Source organism: Miniopterus schreibersii (assembly GCF_964146895.1).
Source record: "Miniopterus schreibersii genome assembly, chromosome: 2".
NCBI classification, from domain to species: domain Eukaryota; kingdom Metazoa; phylum Chordata; class Mammalia; order Chiroptera; family Miniopteridae; genus Miniopterus; species Miniopterus schreibersii.
In genome coordinates, this window is record NC_138102.1 from 108044278 (window position 1) to 108065664 (window position 21387).

Sequence of the window (21387 nt, forward strand, 5' to 3'; positions counted from 1 at the left end):
GAAAAGGGAGCAGTCACAGTAGGTGGACACTGTGGCCAGAGGGCTTGGAGGGATGAGAGACTAGATGGAACCTTGTAGATGGACAGACAGAGAAGGGTGCGTCCCAGCACCTGCTAAGACGTGATGGGGAGGGAGTGCAGGTGTTTTGGGGGGAGCACCTGGTTATTGGCTCCATCCCTGGAGTGACTGGAGTGGGGACCTCCCTGCCACTTTAGCTGGGAAAGAGCATTGATGTGCTGTCTTACTCCACTTCCAAAGACTTCCCTCCAAGAAGAAGCCCTGAAGGCCTAGCAGCTGGATCTGGGGGCCGAGACAGCTCTGGGGAATAGGTTCATTTCTGGGGGGAATGGGGGGAGGAGAAGCAGCATTCCCCACTTGGAGAGAGTGAGGAAGGTACAAGAACCTGAGTATAATTCCCCCCACCTGAGATATGGAAAAATTGAGAGTGGAGGGGAGGATTTGCCCAATAGCAGAACTTTCAGCTCCGGGCTGAACTCCCTAGGAGCAGGCTCTAAACCTGGCCATCCATTAGAATCACCATAACTACCCCAGGACTAATCTTGGAGCTGCTAAATCTGCAGGGACAGCCCAGCCGGGCGTGGCTCAGTGGTTGAGCGTCGACCTAGGATCCAGGCGATCGGGGTTTGATTCCCCATCAGGGCATATGCCTGGGTTGTGGGCTCAATCAATGACTCTCATCATTGATGTTTCTATCTCTCTCTCTGCCTCTCCTTTCCTCTCTCTGAAATCAATAAAGATACATTAAAAAATAAATAAATAAATCTGCAGGGACAGGCCCAGCTGTTTGCATTTTTCTGAAGCTACCTGGGAGGCTCTAATCCTCACACTAGATTCCAATGACACTGAAGTACTTATCGAGAAACAAACTTTGAGTTCCAACAACCACAGAATTAGTACAAAGACCAAGGCCCCCTTCAGTGGCCTGCTCAATTTTCTACCCCCTGCTAGGGTTTCCATCCTAATTGTACAGATTAAGACCTAAATGGCCCCTTCTAGGGGATTTTGGTGGTAAAGACTAAACCAGTACATTGCACCTCTCAGCAGCCTCCTCCCTGAGCCTGATGGGTGTGGCATCTACTCGGAAGCTTCTGAGAACCTTGACAGGAAGGGAGAACCCAGAGGACGTCGGTTCCAGTTCTTTACACCTAGAGGGCACTCATCTGTCACAGTTCTGGCTAGAGAATCTGGGAGCTGGTGCGACCTAAGGAGCCAAATGAGAAATGCTGATACCAGGTGGGAGCAGGAAGCCTAAGGAGCAGGCCAGTGGTTCTGGGATATCACTGTCCTCGCCGCCCAGGGGGCTGCCTGGGATGCAGCAGGTGAGCTCACCTGCTCTTGTCCAGCTGGCCCTGCAAGCCCCTGCTCTCACCTCAGGAGAATTTGCCCTGGGAGCTGCGAGGAGACCTCTGGTCCATCCTTGCATTTACAGTCAGAGAATCAGGCTCTGAGCGTGGATGGCGGACGATAGGAATCTATATTCCCACAAGTTGATTCCTTTCCCTTAGCTCCTGACTCCTTTTTCTCAGAATCCTCTCTGAGAAGGAGGACCATCTCCTCCAGGTCATAGTCTCTCAATGTGAAGACATATTTATAATTTACTACTGTAGGTCACTATAATATCAGTCTCAGCCAAAGAGATGTAGTCACAAGTAAATCTAAATGTATGAAAAGAACCCTCATTCATTCCAAATGAAATAAAAGTGGCTTCTGGTGCCATCCCAGAAGCTTATTTTGCAGGACTGAGGGGCTAGAGCGCTGCAGACGCCTCCCCTGGGAGCCCTAGTAAACCGACGGTCATAGAAGAGCTTGAGGGCAGAGAACGTAAGAGAAGCCCAAGCGATTGATGGGGAGCTGCAGCTCAAGTCCCGCTCCCTTCCCCGCAAACCTCAGTCCTCTTTTCCGCTAACACCCTGCTCACTGGAAACCCTCTCCCGACCTCCACCTTCACAGCTTGTGGGAGATAAGGCGACGTGTCCCAGGCTGGGGGAGGCCGGGCCCGTGTGAATGGTCTCACAAAAGGTTCACTTTGGGTCATAAGAACAGGGTTGTGTTTGCTTCACTTGGAGCAAAGCAAAGAGTGAGGTCACACTCGGAGTGGAGGCAGCGTGGGGGACACAGCTTTTGAATGAAGGGTTTGCAGCGTAACGTTTGTCCGTTTGTACCTCCCTCCCCAAAACCTACGTATTCACACATCCCATCCAGAGGGCTCTTTGACTCTCCTTTCTTTCTCTTCAATGCTCTTCACCCTCCAAGAAAACATTTTCACTTTATGTAAATAGGGTTTTTTAACTTTTCAAAATACTTTCATAATGGTTATCTCATTGTCTCTCACAGAAATGGTCTACTGGAGAGGGACTTTCCCAAACTGTTCTCCTACAAGTTGGTATGAAATCAAGTATCCCTTTGGCTGGCCAGACCTGCTGGCCTGGGCAGTGCCTTTGGCCAGCTCATCTTCACTTGGGTGGATCTCCTTTCTGTTCTGTGAAGAGAGGGACTCAGCTAGAAGATCTCTCTTTTCCAGGTGGGGGAAGGAGCAATGTCCAGAGCCCTCGGTCCCTCTGCCTGCAGGGCTTTGCCAGGCTGCACCCCCTGTTTCCCACTCTGTGCCTTTGACAAGAGGGAAGGCAGTGATGCTCCAGCTCTGAATTCTGCCCAGGGAAGGAACAAGAGACGCTTTGAACACACACAGCCTGCCTGATTGGTGCTCCAAGGCTGCCCGTGGGAACCCAGCCCGCCCTCTCAGGATGCCTGGGGCTTGTCACGCAGCCCACGTCGGGGAGCAGACATCCTGGTTCCCACTCACCTCCTTGGAGCCTGTGACCCAGGCCAGCCCACCATGTTTGGGACTCTGCACATCCGGATCCTGTTATCTCAGGATCCTGGGACTCCTTGGCTCCCCTGCCTGCCTCCTCCCCTCCCTGTGGACACGTAGCCACCACACACTTCTCGGAGGGCTATTTCTAGCTGAGGGGCCGGTAATTCAGCTCCAGCCTGTCAAGTCAGGCTGTCTGTGTGCCGCAGCTGGGACAGGCGGCCTGACACGTTGTGGGTTCAACAGAGTGCAGGATGTTGGGGCTTCCGGAGGCAGGCATCCCCCGAGCCTGCAGGAGGTCACGGTTGCAGAGACGTGGGGGTGGGGGGCAGACAGGATGCTCCCGCCACATGATTGGGAGGATCTGGGTGTCTAGGGGGAGAGGCGAGGACTCGGCCTCCTCACACCTCCAGCAACTCCCTGCCCTCTGACCCACTGCAGCCCTTTCCCTGGCATGAATCAATTTTCTTCGGCAGAGCTCAGAGTTAACACAGTCCTGTGGTTGAATGAAGGCCCTGGGCTAGACACTCCGGGTCAGAAACCGAGCTATGCCCAATACCAGCTATGCCAGTTTGTCAATTTACCTCACCTTATCGAGCCTCAGTTTCCCCATCTGTAAAAAAAAAAAGAAAAGAGAAAATAATCATACCTTCCTCATTAGATTGCTGACAGGATCTAAAAAGCGCACATAATACTTCACCTCCTGGGAAGTGGTCAGGTAGCTGTGCTTGGTATGTGGCAAATGTTTATGGTCTTTACTGAGTCTTTTCAAAGCCCCAGCCTCCTACCACAGCTTCAGTGCGTTCCAACAGGGCTCTCCCACCGTCGGGATTCCTTACAGGTGACTTTCAGAGTGAGTGTTGTTTCGGATGTTTGGCACATCTTAGGGGCTTCATAAATTTTTACTGAATGAAGGAATGAATTCTTTCCTTATCTTGATATGATGGATTAGCTGAACTTGGAATGAAAACAAAACCAAAACAAACAACCTGGGTTCAAGTCCCCACTGCCCCCATGGCTCGTGCCGTGGCCTGGCCCAGCTAGGACACTCACCCCCCGCACCTCCCGTCCCCTCGCTGTCAGGGGGAGGGCTCCTTGATGGCTCCTGCCCCGCCTCTTCCCAAGGCTGTGGGGCGAGCGGGCTCGGGGCCTGGTGTTGCTGCAGGGGCCCTGCGGCTCCCGCCAGACGACTCTGTCTTCAGTCGTTTCAGATCCCCTGCTCCAGGAGGACGTAACTGTTCTATGTAGCCCGCTTTCACGTTGCCATGTGCTCCGCGCCGAGGTTTGCTTTACTTGTGCCACAGCCCCTTCCTTTCCCCTTCCCTCCCTCAAACGTGGGGCTCACTTCCTTCATCACTGAGCCAACTCGCCTCATCAAGGAGGCTGTCCCACCACCTCGCCCAGACCCAAGGGCTCCATTCAACCCCTCGCTCCAATGTGCCCTGTACAGAGGCACTGGGTCGCATAAAGTCTTTTCCTTTGGGCGTGTTCTCATATTTTTGAGGAATTCGTCCATTTGCCATGGTTTTTTGTCAACCTCGGTGCCTTGTAAATCCAGGCCACATTACTGCCCTTGAACTTCACCTCAGCTCTCAGCTCTGTGAGGGAGGTGAGATGGGTTATTACCCTCGTTTTATAGATGAGAAAATTGAAAGCTAAAATAAGTTGTTTACCGACTCAAGTCTCAGAGCCAATGAGTTGTACCCAGTTCTTCATTCTTGTTTCGTTATAGCTGGAGAATCTTGAGGTGAGGTGGTGTTACCGGGGTTCTTCTGATGGACTACATGGCCTGGGGGCTCTGACTTGATGTCCAATAGACCTGGGGTGTCCAATCACTGCTTGCCCTCTTACTGACTGCCATTTTGAACAAATTACTTGGAATCTCTGAGCTTAGTTAACATGTCTATAAAATGGGGATATACTATCTACCTTATATACAAACACCTGACCTGTGGTAGGTATCCAACCTTCCCTTCCACACCTTCTATTTCCTCAAAGCACCCAACAGGCTCTAATAAGTGTGTGCACATTATATTATATTTTCATTACTACCCCCATAAAGGTCTTTCCAGATGAGATGGACTGAATATCCAATTATTCAATGAATATACATTAAGTGCCTAACATGTACCACACATGGTGCTAGATTCAGAGATAAATGAGTGAAAAGACATTATTCTTGCCTTTAAGAAGCTGACAGTATAGTGGGGAAAGGCACCTGCCGGAGAGAAGACTACTCTGAGCACTGTTTGTGCCTTGAAGGCTCCGTGTTCAAGGGTCCTGGGAGCGAGGAGGAAGAGGCACTGACTGGCCAGGCGAAGGCGAGTTGGGCTTCACAGAGTGGTGGGGAGCTGAGCCGGGTTTTGAAGGAGTATGAGTTGGCCACGTGAGCAAGCTGTGATCATAGGGGAGATTATTTTAAAAGGGAGATCACACGTAGAAATACAGAGTCATGAAAGAACATGGAATCTTAGGGAAGCTACAAGAATTTCAGTGTAACCACAGTATAAAAGGAGGGTGATATTATTGAGTGCTAAAAATAAATGAGCTACCAAGTCATGAAAAGACATGGGGGGATCTTAAATGTATATTCCTAAGTGAAAGAAGCCAATCTAAAAAGGCTAAATACTGCGTATTTCCAACTCTTTTATTCTAAAGAGGCAAAACTATGTAAAAAAACCAACTCAGTGGTTGCCAGGGATGGGGTGGTGGTGGTGGGGTAGGGGGCAGGGATGAATAGGTGGAGCACAGGAGATATTTAGGGCAGTGGAAATACTCTGTATGATACCTAAGGGTGGGTATGTGTTATTTGATACATTTTCCAAACCCACAGAATGTACAACACCAAGAGTGAACCCTAATGTCAACTATGAACTTTGAGTGATTATGATGTGTCAATGTATGTTCAGAAATTGTGACAAATGTGTCAATCTAATGGGGGGTATTGATAATGGGACAGGCTATGCATGTGTAGGGGCAAGAAGTATATGGGAAATGTTTGCACTTTTCTCTCAATTTTTCTGTGAACCTAAGACTGCTATAAAAAAAATAAAATCTTAAAAAGCGATTTCCTCTTTAAAATGTCCATGAACCTATCTGATGGCTGATAAGTTTGGCAAAACCAGAGGATGCATTTTAGCAAATAAAGAGCAGTTGCTGTGTGTTGCCTGTTACATTTGTTCTGTGATACAACTTCAGCATATTTATCTGATAAATACTTACTGGGTAGAGCTGTTATGTGATACTAAGCAGTAAAAAATGACAAGAATGGCCCCTGCTCTCAAAGTAGGTTGTGTCTAACAGGGAAAAAAGACAATTATATAAGTAACATTAAGTGCGATAAATGTTCCAACAGGGATAGAACATAGACCACGAGAAGGTGTGGCAGTGGGACCCACCCAGGCCTGGGGTCAGTGAATAGCCAGGAGGAGTGATGGCTGAGTTGAGATCTGAAACATGAGCAGCTTGGGAAGCTACAGAAAAGTAGAGAGGTAAAACATATTCATAGTCTCTCGAAACAGAAATAATTGTTTGATAGTACCTTAGTGTATTTCCTTCTGGACTTTTCTTTCTTGAATAATATTTTTGGTTTGTGAAAACGAGGTACTCATAAATAATTTTTTTAAATATGTCTTTATTAACTTCAGAGAGAGAGGAAGAGAGAGACAGAAACATCAATGGTGAGAGAGTCATAGACCAGCTGCCTCCTGCGCACCCATGACTGGGGATCGAGCCCGCACCCCGGGCATGTGCCCTGACCGGGAATCAAACCTCGATCTCCTGGATCTTAGGTCGATGCTCAACCACTGAGCCACGCCTGGCCGGGTCATAAATAATTTAAGTAAGTAAAATAAAAAGAAAGTTAAGAAGATGTCACCCACAAATGTCCATCCTTGGGTGAGCATTATTCTAGACATATCTATGTTTATTTTTATAAATAGAATAGGTAGAAATGTTAACAGAAGTACTTTTATAAAAAATGGGATCATACCATACAACCTACTTTTTAAGCAAAAATGTTTAAATTAGATATTACTCAGATTTAACAGTAGAAAAAAAAAAAGAGGTAAAACTGGTGAAGGAATTGGTGAATTTCAGTTAAATGTGATATTTGCACAAGATATTGTTTTGATAAAATCCTTTCACATTTAAGAAAATAGATTATGAAAATAAATAAAAAACATTAGAAGGTTAGAATCATTGCCTATATATATTTTTTTGGTTATTGATTTAAATTAGGCAGCTCAGTTGGGTAAATGCTATGAAAAATAAGGTAAGTTCTCTCTCTCCTCACAATTCCCTAATTTGTTAATTTATATTAATTTTGCATTGTCAAAATTTACAAAAATTTGTCAAAGTTTACATTGTTAAACTTTGTTCTATAATCATAATTCTACAACTGTTTAGTTTTCATTCAGTATCTAATGGTTTCAGTGCTTACTGCTAGTACTTTTTCAGCTGTTTCTCCTTTCTTGAATTTTTATTTCAATTCATATTTTAATATATAAAGTTTTGCTCAAATGGTTCTCCCTTCCCACAAGTAGGATTCCTGGGGCTATCTTCTAAGTTCTTTTAGGTTTGAGAAACTACTTTTTGGCCTTCATGTTGAATGACTTCTTGGTGGTTATAATTTCAAGTGTCATTTTCTTTTCTTCAAAATTTTGTAAATATTGTTTCATTATTTTTTGGCATTAAATAATTCTCTTGAAAGTCTGAGGTTAGCTTGACTTTTTCTTCTAGTATGTAAATTGCCTTTTAAAAAATATATATCTTTATTGATTTCAGAGAGAGGAAGGGAGAGGGAGAGAGAGAGACAGAAACATCAATGATGAGAAAGTCGTCATTGATCGGCTGCCTCCTGCATGCCTCCGACTGGGGATCAAGCCCACAACCCGGGCATGTGCCCTGGCAGGGAATCGAACCTCTATCTCCTGGATCATAGGTCAATGCTCAACCACTGAGCCATGCCTGGCAGGGCGGTAAATTGTTTTTTTATGCTTAGATTTTTTATTTGGAAGGACTAAGTGTCAAGAACTGTTTAACTATTTTTAATACTTGAATTACATTAATTTAAAATTTTATATCATCTTCAGAATGCCCAAATAATTGTTAAATTTCTTCGCTTCTCAGCCCTTTGGCTAAGATCAAGTGTAGAATTGTTAAATTGCAATAAGTTAGAGTATATCTTGGTGTTGAAGCTTCTGTGTCAGTTTTTCATGGAACCATTGTGGTCTTTCAATCTGCAAATTTGATTCTTCTTGCATTTTAGGGAAATTTCTTGTATTATATCTTTAATACTTCTACTTCATTTCTTGGCTCCTCTACCTTAGGAACACAAAAATCTTATGTTAAGTTGTCTTTCACCCTCCTTCGTATCTGTTTTATTCTCTCTAATTGCTTTCAATTCTTATCTTGGTCTTGTGTATTTACTGGCACTAGCTCAGGCCTTTTCTCTGACAAATATTCTCACGAATAGTATATCCAGTCTCTTTCTTATCTATTACTTCTATAATGATCTTGCTTTGCTTCTCTATTTGTTTCTCAGCTCTACAATCTCTCTTCTTTTTTTGCTACCCTATTGTTTTATAATCTCATCTTTGAGTTCTTGTTTTTATTGAATTCATATTCTATTTAGGTTGTTTTTTAGGATGAAACACTTGTGGAGAATTTCCTTCTTTTCCTGGGGTTATGTTTTTCCCCGTACTGGGTTCTTTGCCTGTTTTTTGCATGCTATGATCCTTTCTTTGCTTGCACTTTGCTTTTTATTTTCCTCCCTCCCTCTCTCCCTTTCCCCTCCCCTCCCCTCCCCTCCCCTCCCCTCCCCTCCCCTCCCCTCCCCTCCCCTCCCCTCCCCTCCCCTCCCCTCCCCTCCCCTCCCCTCCCCTCCCCCTTTCCAATTCTGTAGTGTGTTTGCATAATTTCCATGCCATTTCTTCTTCTCTGGCTTATGCCTAGCATCTTTATCCAGACCTACTGGTTGCTCTGGGTTCAGGGATGAGGCTGAGTATGGTTCTGCAAAACCTATAAAGGTTTTTGTTAGATTATTTTGACTCTCATTTCCCTTCCGAGATTTGGTTCAATGTTTTGTATTGGGATTATTCTATCTTCTGGTCTTTTTTTCCAATGCATATAGAATATTTTAAAAATTGGGATAACATTGTTGCGATGGACTAAATACAGCTCAAATTCTTTGCCATTCCTTCTATTGAAAGGCAAAGTCTATATCCTCTGCCTATGGATCTGGGTTGGCCGTATGACTTGTTCTGATCCGTAGCTTATGGCTGCAGGAACATTGTAAAACTTCCAAGGCTTAGCTTCAAGAGATATGCAGCTTCTGCATTTGCGTGCTTGGAGTGCTCCCTGTTGGAAGCCAGTTGTTATGTAAAGAGTCTGAATGCCATGAGCCCACCATGCTTTCTAAGCTAGTCGCGTGTGGGGGGGTGGCGGGGGGTGGGGGGAGAGAGGAGTTTTTCAGAGGACACCATGGTGCCATACATCTGAGTGAAACCGTCTTGGACCTTCTCATCCAGCACAGTCACCAGCTAAAAGCAACTAAGTAGATGACCCTATCTGATGACACATGGAGGAGAAGAACCACCTGCTAATCCCTATTCAGATTCTTGATTTCCAGAATTGTGTGAGAAATAATGATTTTTTTTAAACCACTAAGTTTGAGCGTGTCTCGTTACACAGAAATAAGTAGCCAAAACAACTCTAGAAATAGCTTTGAGTTCTGTTTTTTTAAAACATATTTAACGATAAATCCTGACCATTTCCTCTAAATTAGTAAATATTCGTGAACATTTAGTTTTTTGATTTTTTGCACAATATTTCATTTTTTAGATTAAAAATGAACCTTTCATGAACGTCTTTGTACATAAGAAAAGAGATTTGATTTCTAAGACTGTAATCATTCTTTGTTTTTTATAATGAACATAATTTCACTTCTCTTTTTAAAAAATGTTTTTATTGATTTCAGAGAGAGGAAGGGAGAGGGAGAGAGATAGAAACTTCAATGATGAGAGAGTCATCGGCTGGCCACCTCCTGCATGCCCCCTACTGGGGACTGTGCCTGCAACCCAGGCATGTGCCCTGCCTAGGAATCGAACCATGACTTTCTGGTTCATAGGTCGATGCTCAACCACTGAGCCACGCTGGCCAGGCGACTGTAATCATTCTTAAAGCTCTTGAAACACATTGCATGGAGTTAGAATTTTAATTCATTCAGCTGTGGAGATAGGCTTGCATGGAGACAGTAACTTTGGTGGCATATTTAAGGTGACAGCTAGTTGCATTGAAATAAAACTAAAAAAAATCTGATCCTGCCCGGCCGGGCGTGGCTCAGCGGTTGAGCGTCGACCTAAGATCCAGGCGATCGGGGTTCGATTCCCGGTCAGGGCACATGCCCGGCTTGTGGGCTCGATCAATGACTCTCTCATCATTGATGTTTCTATCTCTCTCTCTCCCTCTCCTTTCCTCTCTCTGAAATCAATAAAGATACATTAAAAAAAAAAAAAAAAGAAAGAAAATCTGATCCTAAGGATGTCTACAGGTGGCCTTGACTTAATTAACACAAATCTCTAATTGACAAAACTGGTGAAAACGTTTGTTTCCTATTGCTATTATATTACATTGGGATGATGCATGCGGTGGAAGAGCGATCTTTAACTTCATGGCATTCTGTGTGGAGGAATACCCTGCATTTTACAGGCCGCCTCTTCTTAGGTGAAAGGGACAGACCACTATTCCATAGAAAAGGAAACTGAATTCAGAGAACTTTCCTCAAGGACAGTTGTTCTCAATCTTTGGTGGGCATAAAAATCAGCTGATGAATTTAAAAATGCAAATTTCCCATCTCTACCACCAGAGTCTAATCCCAGGAAGGTGTGAACAAATCTGCATTTTAAGCATGTATCCAAGGAATTCTGATGCAAGATCACAATTTGAAAATACTGTCGTAGGAGGACAGAAGAAAAGTAACTTAAAAAAAATTTTTTTTTAGTCAAGGGAGAGTTTTGTATTTTGGGCTAGGAACCAGGTAACAGTCTTTTTATACTTAACCTCATTACTTCATTTGATCATTTAAATCATTATATCCATGTTCCAGATGAGAAAACTGAGGCTCAGAGAGAAAGCTGAGTAGCTCAAGGTCCAACACAGGTAGTAAATGCAGAGCAAGAATTCAAACACAGGTCTGCCTGGATTTCGCAGTGTAGAGGGACCTTTTGCAGCCATAAGCAGGTTAGTGACAACCTTGGCGACAGAACCGAGAAGATCCTGCCACCAATGTAAGAAGCAAATGCCTGGAGCAGTGATTTTCAACTGGTGTGCTGCAAGAATTTTTAAAACATGCAACACCTGTCTGTATAGTCAGGGGCACTGGCCTCTTCCCCTTAGATTGTCAAATAAATAAAAAATGACAACAGCGAATGCAACAATAGCCATCTAGTGTGAATGAATCAAAATTATAGCTATTCTTTTGCCAGACTGGCAAAAAATATATTTTTTGGTGTGCTGCAGAATTTTAGTAATCATTTTATGGGTGACTTGAAATGAAAAATGTTGAAAATCACTAGCCTGGAGTAATTAAGCAAATACTCACTAACAACCTGAGTTTATCTAGCATCATTCTTTTAAACGGTTCTGTTAAATGATGTGTCTTCTGTAATTCTCTGTGCTATGTTTTGGTTATGAGGTCATTAAGTCCCTGGATATGCATCTCAGGAGAGGGCACTCAGCAAAGCAGAAGAGAATTTTTGGCCTTTCTCTACCATGGACAAACGCTCCAGAGTTGGTAAAAGATAAGAAACAAAAGTTTGCTGAGAACTTCATCAGTCTTAGATCACCTTCTGGTCTTAAAAAAAATGTATTCTTTTTTGATAACACTGCGTATCCTTAAGCGCAAGCCAAAGTTCATCTGACACTCAACCTTCAAAAAAAACTGTTCTGGAGGAAGTGGGCTTGGTGAGAGGTGACACGTTGACGTCCAGTGTGGTGCTTCCAGAGGGATTTTGAAAGGCCAGTTTGGCTTTGCACCCAGTTCCACAAAAGCTCACTCACCTGAGACCCTTGGGGGGAAGGGGGGCGTGCCGAGCGGCTGGGCTCAATCATCCATTGGCTGTTTGTGGTGTCAATCTCACTGCCTTGGGACCAGCTTTTAGGTGGCGAAGTGAAACTGGGAGCTGAAGGCCTTTCCTCTGGGGGGTCCAGGCTGTCCGAGAGAGGAAATGGTCAGAGGGTCCTGAGAACCAAATAGAGAGTCCCTTAAAGCATTGAGAGCCGGCCAAGGGGTGGGAGGGGAGGAGAAGTAGAGTCAGCTCAGGACAGGGGCACCCGAGGGCAGAATCACCTTAAGGCCGTGGGGTCAGGACAAGCCAAGCTCCTCGCTGCTTCCCTGACATTCACGGATCCAGACGCTTTTCTTTTGGAAAAGTCACTTATGCCCTTTTCATTTTCTGCCATTACTTCTTTTCTGTTTCCCCTGAAGACTTGGTAAAACTTCTTTGGGAATTGTCCACCTGCCAATTGTCCCCTGGTCTCAGGGGACCCAAGAGAAGGTTTCACTTTTGGCCAGTCACCAGCACTGCCCTCCCTCCAGCAGACGGGCAGGGTGGGCTTGCAGCTGGAGGGGCTGGGACTGGAGAGGTAGTGGGGCCTTCCTCTCACCCGCTCCCCCTTGCTCCTGGAGGCAGAGGTCTCCTTGGGTGCTCTGTTGAATGTGGGCAGTGGTCTGGTCTTTCTGACCTGCCTCTGGTTTGCTCTGCCTGTTGCTAGAGGACTTGGGGGGTTGGTGGTTTCCATGGAGGGTTGTTCTGGGAGTGGTGGTCAGCTTCACCCCTGTCCTTGAGCACCTGCCCCCCAAGGAGAACTCAGGTCTCTTTCTGACCCAGCCAACAGATGTTTCTCCAGGAGAAACACCCCATCCCTCAGCCCAGCAGCTGCCCTACGCCTCCGACACCTCACTGACCTATGAGCTCCTCCCACCAGCCTCAGGAGCTGAGGGTCCTCCTCTGCTCCCTCTCTCTGAGCCTTGCCTTCCCTGAAAGCTGGTGGCCAGCATACCTTTCTTTCCCAGTTGTCTTTTATTCCACGTTGACAGGAGAGGGGAGAAGGGATGATGACAGTGGGAAGTAGGACTGCTTTGCTTGCCTTGTGGTGAGGGCTGGAGGAGTTTAGCCCCAGCTCACAGGCAGCTTTCTTTCAAATGTGAGAGTTCTTGGTGCCTCTTGTTTATAAGTTTGCATGTTAGTTACAATTCAGGGACAACAGGAAAAGTCCGTGTCCAGTATTTTTAAGTTAGACCATCCTAAAACATTCCTCTAAATTTGGTTTTAAAAAAATATATATATATATATCTTGCCCTAGCCAGTTTGCTCAGTGGTTAGAGCATCGGCCCATGGACTGAGGGGTCTCCAGTTCGATTCCGGTCAAGAGCACATACCTCAGCTCTGAACTCGATCCCTGGCCCTGGGCGCACGGGGAAAGCAACCAGTCAGTGTTCCTTTCTCTCTCTCTCCCTTCCACTCTCTGAAAAGCAATGGAAAAAATATTCTCGGGTGAGGGTTAAAAAAAAAAATCTCTTCAGCCATTTTTACATACTGTGGAAACAAGAGTCAGGAAACTGATTTTATTAACATAGATCGTTACAGTTGTCCTAATCTTGACCACAAAAGGTGCAGGATGTTTAGCTGGGGTCTCCGGAGAGTGTGCTGTAGGATGACATTGTTCCCATGGAGACCCTCAGGAGCGGGGGTGGGGTGGGGGACACGACACCCAGGAAGGTGACTGTGGAGTCATTTTAGCTCTTGAGACTCCTGGGTGATGGTCAGATAGGGTGTAGAACAGGACAAGGCCCAGGAGCGCTGAGGCCTGAAGCCAGTGAGTTCAGATAGAACCGAAAGTCTGAGCTCCTTCTTCACTGGTGTCAGGAAACCTGTTCAGAAAGTGTCAGTTTATCTCAGAATGCTAAGGAGCGAGCAAAGCAGGGAGGGCTTTTGTTTATCTTCAATAAGAGCATTTAAAAAATATATATATCTTTATTGATTTCAGAAGGGAGAGGGAGAGAGAAAGAAACATCAGTGATGAGAGAGAGTCACTGATCGGCTGCCTCCTGCATGCCCCCCACCAGGGATCGAGCCTACACCCCGGGCATGTGCCCCGACTGGCAATCGAACCACGATCTCCTGGATCCCACGTCAATGCTCAACCGCTGAGCCACGCTGGACAGGCTATAAGAGCATTTTTTTATAGACCCAGAGGTATACTTAATATTTTACTTATGTATAAGATAATATCTTGCTATAGAGATGTCCTATGTTTATGACAATATTTGAAACATAAAAGCAAGAAACATGGCTGAACTGGATGGACATGCTATTTAAAAGTCAACTGGTGGTTGGAAAACCACGTATGTGGAGGGCCCATTTAAGTTATATGCAGATTTTTTACTGCTTTTGTAGTTGGAACCACTAACCCCTGCGTTGTTCAAGAGTAAACGGTATTTGTATAATAACCTTGATTTCTCCCATGATTACAAAATTTAAAAAATGCTCATTCTAGAGCCTTGGAAAATTCAGGAAAAAATAGAGTGCAAAATCACCAGTAATGTAAATCCCGCAGATAACGACAAATGTTGCATTTTGGAATGCTTTCTTACTGAAAATTTTCCACACATATATAAATAATATATGATATAGTATTTAGTATTGAACTATACTTTTTTACTCAAAGCCTATTGTATTTTTCCATGCTATTAAAATTTTTCAAAGTCATAATTATTTTTATTTTTTATTATTTTTCTGATCACTGAAGTAATACAAGCTTGTTGTAAAACATTGATGTTTATGAATTTTCCCTATATTCTCACCTCAAGAGAAAACCACTACAAACAGCCAGCAGCTTATCGGAATTTATTTAACTATTCCCATGTTGTTGGACATTTAGGTTGTTTCCATTATTAAAGAAAACATTTTGACAAATATTCTTGCACATAGATTCTATTCACATTTCTGATTATTTCCTTTGTGTAGATTCCTAGAAGTGGAATTACTAGGTAAAAGGGTACAGATATTTTCAACGCTCCTGATGCATATTGCCAAATGGCTTTCTGGAAGGACTGTTCCATTTATACTCTGACCAGCATTTGATGAGCATGCTCAACTTACTCCAACCTCACCAGGATTTCTGAACCTCTTTCAACCCTTTTGTGAGCAAGCATTGTGGCTTAGCAGCACTCACAGTAGTCAGAGGTCCGACCAAGTCTGACTGGCTGTCAGGAGTCCTGGTTTTAAGTGCTAACTCCTCCAGAACTTGTGTGTGACTTTGGGCAAGTCACTGCACTTCTCAGTTTAGTTAAAAAACTTTGTGTACTATAGTAGACACTGTTGGTGATCTTTCCAGTAATTATTTCCCCTTTACTCCTTTCTAGCAGAATCCTGGTTTGTTCAGATAGCACCCTCCTCTGTGTAGCCCTAGAACTTCAAGGGATGCGGACCCCATCCCAGCCTCGTGTGGCTGGCCTCTGCTTCCATCACCTGGCTCACCCTCCAAAACCCAGTGGGTGGATGCTGATTAATCTAAACAGTGGTTCTCAAACTTTTCAGTCTCAGGACTCCTTTACACTCCTAAAAATAAACAAGAAGCCCAAAGATTGTCTGTTTATGTGGGTTATATCTATTTACATTTACTGTATTTGACACTAAAACTGAGGGATTTTAAAACTATTTTGAATTAATTTAAAGATAACAGCAATAAGCCTATTATATGTTGACCTAATTCCTGTGTTTTTGTGAAAATAACTATATTTTCCAAGCTCCCCCTCAAACTTAGTAGGCATTGATCAGATTTTCTTAAACAAAAATAAAATTTGTTATCTCATAACAGGAAGTTCACAGATAGGGTAGTTTTCAGGCAAGTAGAAAGGAGGGATGTTTCTGGGTGGAGGAAGGGAGCCCAGAGCAGAGTGATTTCTTACCCACCTTGAGCCACATCATAGAAGTTGCTGTGCATGCTGACTATCCCTGGGAAATGCTGGGGCTCGCTGCTCCAACCAGTGTTCTTAATGACTGCTGGGCACGTGTGGCTGGCCTCTGTTTCCATCACCGGGCTCACCCTCCCAAACCCAGGGAAGATTCATCTCCAAGAACCCCCTGATTAACCTGGGCCCCTCTGACTTCTCCATAGTCTCTCATAACCATAACTCCAGTGCTTACACTGTAGTCCCTCCTTACCCACAGTTCCACTTTCTGTGATTTCAGGTACCTGTGGCCAAATGTTGTCTGAAAACATTAAATGGAAAATTCCAGAATTAAACAATTCATAAAATTTAAAGTATGCGCTGTTCTGAGCAGCATAGTGAAATCTCACAGCATCCCGCTCCATCCTGCCTAGGACCTGAATCATTCCTGTGTCCAGCACCTCCACACTGCATACACCCCCACCAGCTAGTAACTATCTAGGTTATCAGATGGACTGTCACGTTATCACGGTGCTTGTGTTCAAGTAACCCTCTCAGTGCCTCCATCACCCACCTCACTTCATCTCATCACACAGGCGTTGTGTCATCTCACATCATCACAAAAAGTGAGTATAGTACAATAAGGTATTCTGAAAGACCACATTTACTTCATTTTATTATAGTATATTATTATAATTATTCTATTATTTTATTAGTTGTTAATCTCTTACTGTGCCTAATTTATAAATTAAACTTCATCATAGGTATGTATGTATAGAAAAAGCATAGTATGTATGGGGTTCAGTACAATCCATAGCTTCAGGCTTCCACTGGGATCTTGGAATGGGTTCCCTCTAATAAGGGGGGACTACTGTATATGTAAAAGTAATTATGAGCAAGGATGCAGAAATCCAAGTACTGAAAATGAATTTATTACAATTCATCGTAGGTTTCTTTTCAGGACGAGAGTTACCCTGTTGCATCTGAGCCATAGGCATTTAGCCTGTTTCCTGTTTCCTCCAGCAGCTCCAAAAGAAGGTTTCTCAGGATGGTGGTGAAGGAAGGGACTTGGAGAGCACCTAGCTCACCTAGAGCATCCAAACTCATTTTCAGGTGAGGTCCAGAGAGGGGAAATGACTTATTCGAGTTTTCATAGCTGATTAGTGTCACAGCAAGGAGTGACTTTATTCTTTTGGCTGTTAGCCTCCAAGGAACCCTGAACATGCCCCATATTGTAATTCATCCATTAACTTATCTAAGTTTCTTTCCCAACCATAACCGTGTTATCAATCTATATTAACATTTGATAATAAGTTCTATAACTTTATCACCTGCATAAAAATTGATAGCATTTATTTATCTAAAAAATTTTAAGAACTTTTGCAAGTTTTGAGATGAGAGCTTACATTTTAATATTTTGAGATTTGTGGAATAAAGTCCATATTTACCCTAATTACACTTAACTAAACTATTTTGCAGACTTTGATCATATCATATCCCTGTCTTTTTCTTAGTATGCTTTTTTTAAAAAAAAACTCAGGGCAAGATCTGGGCTGATCTCAAAGAATCATTCATTTTAAAGCCAGAAAGGACCATCAGGAGTTGAAGAACAGCTGCTCTCTAGTATTGGTTAAGAGTTCTTCCTCATGACCTTTATAAGAGAAAGCTTACTTAGTGTACTTATAATACAATTTTTTGCACAAAAGTTATTTTGGATGCAGTTTTCATGAAGAAAGCTTCTACATAAGGCGGCATTCAAGTTGTCTTCTGGAGATGGTCCCCTTATCTCTCCTCATTTGTGTTGTCTTCCTGGTGAGACCCATCACATTAGAGGACAGGACATATTTCTAATAATTATCATTCTGTACTAACTACATGCTCTCCGTAGTACTAACACTGGTCTGAGCATACAGAAGGAACTTAATGAATGTTTACTGAGTGAATGGACTAAATAAATGGATGCAGCCCAATGAGCCCAATGAGTAAGACTCGTCTTTCTTTATGGTAAGGAGAGGGCAAGGCATACAATCATGCAAATTCCAGAAAGAGCAACAAGGATACTATTCCCGTAAATAATAGAAAAGACTCGTTTCCGGCTAGCATCTGCCAAAGTTGGTCCAGGAAGGAGGACAGCAATGATGATCATTTCTCAGAAAATGTTTTTGTGCAGGCACAGATACAGTGGCCCTGGGAAACAAAACCACGCAAGGATGCAGAGTCCAAGGGTCCTGCTGGCCACCCTCCCCTTCCCTGACCGCAGCTTTCAGCTTCCCTTCCCACCCCTACGTGTGAGTAGTGTACCCCAGAGTATGGTTTGAGTTCCAAGAATCTTTGAAACTTAGAAAGGTCCTGAATCATAAGGAGAGAAAGAAAGAGAGGTGCTATCCAGAGGCCTTGAATGTTGCAGTGTAGGGCTTGATTAGTTAGGAATCCCCCAGTTTTTTGCTAATAAAGAGGCAGATATGGATCATGTGGAAAGCGGAGGCTTCAGACATCATGTGTATGAACCTTAGGGAGACTGTGAAGGAAATCTTAGCCGATACTCTTCGGAGCACACATCTACTGATGTGAAGTTTTCCACTGAAATGTGACACAGGCTGTATGCAAGAGGCCAGCAAGAACTAGTTTATTCAGTTTAGTGAGGTCTGAGGGAAAGGAAGAATCATTTGGTTGGCTTTTGGTTAACATGGGATGTTTGGTTTAGTTCTGATTGTTTGATAAGTTGTCTTCTCTGCAAACACCATTAATTTGACCATTTTCTGAGAGATCTGATCACCCCGGTTATCTTAAGGAGGACAGTCAAGCACAAAAATCAGGTAGCGACCTGCACTAATTCCTAAGGAAGCCTCAGGTGTTGACCTAATCTAAGGTAGACCACACTAGCTGCAACCTGTGGCACTTGGGACAGAATTTGGTGTATCAATTAGGATGGGAAATGTTGCTCTCTTCTGATTCATTCGTATTTATAAAATTATGACGGGTGCTAATTCTTTCCTCCCTCCACTTGCAGGGGACTTGAAGAAATGAAGGCTAACATTCTGTTTGAGCTGCATAGAGGAGAGAGCAGGGAAAAGGAAGGACAGAGCCAGCACTCCCTTGAGTTCAAAGAGGAAGTTTCAGCTCGTTATGCTGTAATTATAGGGAATATTGGGGGCAGTGCCAGAGACCGTCTTGGAGGCTCACATATGGGAACCAGATGTAGTTTTTACGCAGTTTGAAAGGCAGTATTGTCCCCACATTCGAATTATTTATCCCCTCTGGGCCTCAGTTTTTTTGTTTTTTCTTCATTTTTTCAGTTCTCACCTGAGGATATTTTTTCCATTGCTTCTCAGAGAGAGTGGAAGGAAGAGAGAGTGAGAGAAACATTGATGTGAGAGACACATCAATAGGTTGCCTTCCACATGCACCCAACAGGGGCTGGGGATCGAGCCTGCAACTGAGGCATGTGCCCTTGGCCAGACTTGAACCCTAGACCCTTCAGTCTGCAGGCCAGTGTTCTGACCACTGAGCCAAATGGGCTAGGGCTGGGCCTCGGTTTTGATATCTGCAAAATGAGGGAGCCAGCTGGGATTCTTCACTCTCTGCCCAGGCTGTACATTATGTCACCTGGGAGTTATAAAGTGGCTACGCCCCAGATGAACAATTTGGAAAGGATTCTGGAGTTAGAATCCCAAAGTGGTTCAGGTGGGACCCAGGCACCAGCATCCTGAAAATGCCTCGCAGGCGATTCTTGTATGCAGCCAGGGTTGATGACAGACCCAGAGAGATGATCTCTGTAGTCTCATACAGCACTAACTTTCCAATTTTAGTGTTTTCACCAATGTTTAGCTGAATGATAGTACATGCATGGCAGTTATTCTTTCTCATTTGTAAGGGACATTTGAAGGGATATTGTAGAAGTCTTCATATTTTATAACTGAGGGTGGGCAAGGATCCTGTTTTTGAAAATTTTTGGAGGGCCTCAATTTAAACCTGGGCCATCCAGCTCCATGAGTGCTTTCTTACACGGGCACATACACATGAATATGGGTCTTGGGACTTGGGAAAGTGGCATGAACAGAAAAGCATCATCAGTTTAAGGAAGGCTCAATAATTCATGGGTCAAGCAGGCAAACAAGGAACCTTCTGGAGTAAGTCTCTAGTCCATGCAATCATCTATCCATCCAACAGTATTTCCTGCATGCATGCTTTTCTGCCCGGCCAACTTGTTGAGATTGCTTGGAAAGTGAGCTCTCCTGAGCTCCTGTCAGAGAGATTTCACTGAATAGAGTAAGCCATGCCTCAGTGCTAGGGGGAGCTATTCTGTCCTGATATTGTCAATGTGGTGGCGGTGAAGGCAACATGGGTACACCTTCTGCACCCACGTGGCAGTTCTGCCTCTGCAGTGTCAAAGAGTAGCAGCTAAAGTTTACGAAGTGCTTACTCTGTGCCAGGCTTGCTGCTCTATGTGTATGATCTCATTTAATCTCAATTAAACAACTGTCGGAATCAGGCTCTATTATTATTTTTATAGGGGGAAAACAAGGCTGAGCAAGGTTAATTAACTTGTCCAAGGCCACATAGCTAAGAAATGAGAGTTGGAACGCCATCCAGGACTCTGACTCCCAGGCTGAACTTATAGTATTGTCCACATTCCAGAACGACTCCTCAGTCCTCTGTTCTCCTTGGCACCCCAGTCCTGCTTCTACTTCAAGATCCAGTTCAAGACCCACTTGTGCCATGAAGCTCCTGTGAGCACTCAGCCCCACCCAGTATTTCCCTCCTGGTTGTTTATTCAGTGCTTGGTCCTGCCCTGCACTGGTGCTGTCTTCTAGTGGTACCCAGTGCCCATGGGAGGGTCGGCCTTATGTCACAGGCTTGTTTCCCTACATGTATTGTAGACCCCGTGAGGGTCCAGACTCAGCTCTGTACTTCCCATCACTGTGCCCAGCTCAGACCTAGACCTGTGTGAAGACCCAACACATGCTTTTGATTGATGAAAAAGTGAGTAGAGTAGATTAATAAATATACTAAGTTCTTGTTTCCAGAGAAAAAAATCAACCAAAACATGCTCTTTCACTGTTGATTCATTCAACAGGTTGGTTGAACACATGTCCAGATGAGAGCTCTTCAAGCATTACCTCCAAGCATTTCATCTTCACCGTTTTCTTAAGAGTTAACCTGAGCAAAATCAATCTGAACAAGGCAGCACCCCAACTGGAAGTGGTTAGTTGTGCTCCCCACCAGTTGTTTTTAAGTGACCCCCAAGTGTACTTTCCCACCCTATAAAATCAAAGGAGGAGTTAAAATGCAGTCTTTGCTTTCTGAAAGTTGTGGTTTCTATCAGAAATGACATCATGGAGCTGGCAGTGAAGCCAGAATCTGGAGGGGTGGTGGGTCTCTGGAGGCTGTGCCCTCAACCCCTTCCCACTCCTGCTTGTCCCTGCCGCAGGGACTGTGCTTTACACTTTCCCTGCCCCCTGCCGCGCCAGATGGGGGGTGGGGGTGGGCTGAACGCAGTGTAGCACAGTCAGAAAATGACCTGGTGGGGACCAAGCTGAACAGAAAAGATGCTGGTTAAGGGTAAACTCCCTCACCTGAGAAGTTTCTGGAACATGCA